The sequence below is a fragment of the Bombus terrestris genome, chromosome 9, assembly GCF_910591885.1.
Source record: "Bombus terrestris chromosome 9, iyBomTerr1.2, whole genome shotgun sequence".
Lineage (NCBI taxonomy): Eukaryota > Metazoa > Arthropoda > Insecta > Hymenoptera > Apidae > Bombus > Bombus terrestris.
Genome location: NC_063277.1, coordinates 18,716,421 through 18,720,944, shown reverse-complemented (window position 1 = coordinate 18,720,944; position 4,524 = coordinate 18,716,421).

The window sequence follows — 4,524 nt, the reverse complement described above, 5'->3', positions numbered from 1 at the left end:
CATGTGCATAATTTAATTATACCAAGTTTTATTTATACGAATACAAACAGCAATTTATCACTTATCGATGTTCGAAGATTCGTCTGGAAATTAAATGTTTAACGGTTTAATAAGTTCCTACGATAATATTGCAATAATGTTACAACAAATTTTTAATCGTTAATAATTTAAAAAGATGTGAACTCTACGCAGTTGTATTTTATTTGTTGTTTTTTAATTCAATTTCCACGATTGATTAGAATTTGCGTATGTAGAACATGTTCTTTATATTAATTTCTTAGACGTACTATTGGAAACGTGTTTCATTTCTGATTTGCATAGTTTTTATCGCGTTGTCATAATTTTCTGAAATATTTATTAGGCTAACAAGAAAACGTATCGCAGACAGAAAGAAAAACAAAATTTATTGACATAACGTTAAACGAAATATAAGATGAAATTCTTATTGTCGTACGTTGTTTCCGGTCTAGTCCCGTTTATCATTTTCATGTCATTTGCGATATTACCGATTTAGCATTGAATAAGATCTTAGCATTACTAGTGGCTAGAATTGAAATTAATATAATGCTAATGCCAATACGTATCTTAGGAGAGCGAACTTTCTTACCATTGGAGTATCGCTTCCAACGTTACCGATTCGCTATAGAATAATAAGATTACAACATTAGTAGCGATTGTTGTTAGTACTAAATGCTATTAATAATAGCTTCTAGATTCTAGATTCTGGATGCTTAGCGATTAGAAGCTGCGTGTACCGTGTTAAATATTTTCTCGCAACTCTTTGAAATTTATACGAAGAACATTTAATTTGCTACATACTTTCGTTATTAAATTATTTCAAACTTCGCATATACGAGTAACGGTTAACGTAGCGTGCACTTGTTATAGCAGGATCGCTACAGAGGGATCGATTACGTTTCGGTTGGTCGAACAACGAGATGAATAGTCGAAAGCAAATTATAACGAAACTTATTAAAATTATTAAGGCGTGGACGTGATTAGGTTTGATTATGCCGAGCCATGCGCCTCTAGCTATTGCGTATGCCCGCCTTATATTATACATTGTCTTCGTGACAGCTCTTGACACAAGTAATCACTGTACTACGTAGGTTCCGCTCTTTGAACCTACTCTAGGGTCAATGGGCTCATGAATTTTAAACATCGTCACTGGCTTCCACGCTCTAATTAGACCCTGTCTTAGATCTTTACACTCTACGTCACAGCTGTTTCCAGCGGTATCTTTTTTATCCTTACATAGAATTTTTATCGGCCTGTTTCGAAAAAGCTGGAGCGCCAACGAACGAAATAATCCAACAACACTACCGATAAATGTATTAAATGTATATCAAATGTTCGTTGCATTCCTTAACGTGTAAACGAATAGTACTTTGTTCCAATAAACCGGGCAATATTAATTAGCGTATAGGAAAGACAAAGTAGGATAAGGATACTCGTCAGAAAGATTAGAAACGGAAAGAACGGTTTATCGAAAAAATTGATGCATCCGTATATTGTTTCGTAGCGGTTGCCTCGCTCGACCTCGTTCCATGATTCGAACGAGACCAGTATTACGGATCGTTATTAAAGGAACCCAGTTTACTGTCGTGCGTCTTGCAACGAAGCACCGCTGGACCAAACGAAGAGGGAAGGAAACGAAGTTGGAAGCTACGCGTCGAAATCGTTGTAGAAAAATGACCGGTTATTGACGCTGAACACTCGGCTTCATACATACGGGTTACCTTAAGGGTGGAGATGGACGTCTGGCGATCGCATTCCGGTCGTTCGAAAGGGTTTGAGCGTGAGAGCTTTTCATCGGGCACGGTAATTACCCCCAGCGGTCAGCGTCGACGGGAAAGCGAGGCTTCAACCCCCTTCTGGTTCGGTGTACCAGGATCCTGCATTCCCTCGTCGTTGCATTAAGCGGAACGGATTAACGAACACATTGAATCCGATCGTATCGTTCGGTCTCTAGCTGCGATCACACCCCCTTCGGCTCGCGCCACTTTTATCGCGTTTTCGATAGTAGGAGATGGGAAAAGGGTTCCGAAGTTGGTCGAATTTTCTACCCGGTTGTTTAACTTCGTCCATACATGGTCATTACTAATAAAGGTATCGCTACAGATCGGACCTGTGCATTGTTTGTTCGAGACATTTTATTTTAGCGAAATATACTTTATTCGAACAAGTATTTCTTGAAATTATCTGTCAAGTGAAATTTTAAAAATTATATCTCTTCTAATTTTGTTGATCAACGGTTTCGATGTAAACGAAACGACGAAATCAAGCAACGTTTGAAGCGTCGATTAAACGTTGTCAAAAACATGCTGCACTTTTCTCGAAAGATCAGGGCGTCACGACTTGGAAATGCCAAAGCGAAGAATCTCTCTCTATCTCTCTCTCCCTCTCTCTCTATTTGCCGTCGGCCCTTCAGTCTTTACACCCTGGTCGAACACAGGTTGCGACGAACCTCGTGCAATGCGATTAAGTTCATTGTCTCCCTAATTAACCGGCAACTTGGGCCAACTCGTGTCGAGGAATCCCTTTCTTCTGTTTACAAATATTTAATTATACGGTGACACGCGCGGGATCGCAGAGAGGGCTCGTTCTCGTGTGTTCGCAGGACGCGTTTAAAGTAGATAAGTAAGTACCTAACCGAGATTAGCCGGAAGTTTGCACGCACTTGATTGCCCGACGTCTGAGAGTTCGACAAGAGCCCAAGGGATTAGCTTCATCGTGCTCCTTCACGACTACGCTGGTCGTCTAATAGAACCTGATAAGCATAAAAAGTCGAGGCTTGTCTCGTACAAAGTACAAAACGTCTTTTAAAGCTTGCACGTTAAAGTTCAACGTGGTCGTGGTCGATATCGCGTTGCCGATTAGATTCGTTGTCGATCGATAGTTAAATTTTATCAATGTGGCCATTTCTTTTCTTTTAGAATTTCATAGAAAATCAATTCGATAGAAAATCATTTGTCACAAGTATTTTAAATAAAATTTGTACGCGTAGTCCTCGTGGTTCGATGATCTAACGAGCGGTCGGCGGGATCTGACGTAAAATTGGAAGGCAAAAGAGCGACGAATAGGAGGCAGAAACGCGTGCACATCGATCGACGCACGATGCAAGCAATTCTCGGTGCGAATAAATTTCCCGATATCGTCCCAGGCAGCATAAAAGTCTTTCTTAAACGTAGTACACAGGCCAAATTGACTGCGCGATACCCGTGTTCCCGTTATTGCTTATGCGACTTCGTCGTTGTCGCAGGAGCTCGCAGTTAACAGAGTGGCTGCTAAGCAACAAATCTTCGTACGGCCGTTTAGAAAGGATAAGGGGCGGGTTAAGCGACACTTTAAATCAGGCTAAACAAATTTTACGTTCTCTTGTCTTTACGAGCTAACGAAACGTCGAGAGAAAGAATCGATAGTACGCGATGTACGCGAGCGTAAAGTCGGAAGGAAAGATAAAAGAAAGGGAAGAACGTGAGAGAACGTGGAAGGAATTGGAATGTGTTTGGTGTTCCTGGGAAGACGCACAGAAAATTCAATTTTTTATAAAGCATCGTAGAACTTTTTATGTTATTACGCCTACGTATATCGTAATAAGGAAATAGCGTATAACGAATACGCGTGACCCGATATCTCAACGGTGAAAGGATTCTATCGAATCAACCGTGAATTAACTCGTCAACCATCTTCGAATAACGTCGATCGCGATACTTTAACTCGTAACCGGCTATTTAAAACGCGTCGTTCAACCAGCGATCGTCGGAAATTTATCCAAGTTCAACGAGCGAACTTTCGCCGAAGTTACCAAAGTTCGTAAACATTTCTCCGATTTCTTGCCACTGTGTCTTCCTAGTTACTTTAATTCGAGCCTGCATTTGCCGTTCGTACACGTACTCTAAAAAATTCGGTAAGCTGTCAATAAGCGCGAGCGACTAAATTGGGACGGTCGAACCGACGCTAAGTTCAATCGCGTTTTAACTCCGCTCTTGATACAGTTCCGACGATACAGTTTTTGGAAGAAAAGAACGGAAGAACGTGAAACGTGAACAGACTCTGGGAAAGTGAGTAATTGTCTGGATAGTCTACATAGAAGCAACCGATGATCGAGGAAATTGCGTTTTTTCAAAACTGCGTTTCGAAGAGAACGTTCTCTCCTTGCTTTCTTCTCGCGCTTGCTGCAGGCTACCGTTCGAACGTTAACGCAATGGTTAACTCGGCGAGGTCAGGTTCCAATCCCGGTTACGAACGAGTCACGAACGAAAAGCTGCAGTCACGAAACCAACGATTCTCCATGCTGCTCGCGAAATCATTATATTTCTGCGTCCCGGGCTTCCCTCCGCGTGTAATACCTATATAATCGTATACCATAAACTAGGCGAACGTTACCAGGTTTTTATGACGTTTTCCTATCTAGCGTAAAAACGAAAAATCAAAGCTTCTATGTGCCGTAAAAAATTTAACAAATTAAAATGTACATTTGCTTTAAATATCAGGCAATATTATCCGTATGGTAATTCGATT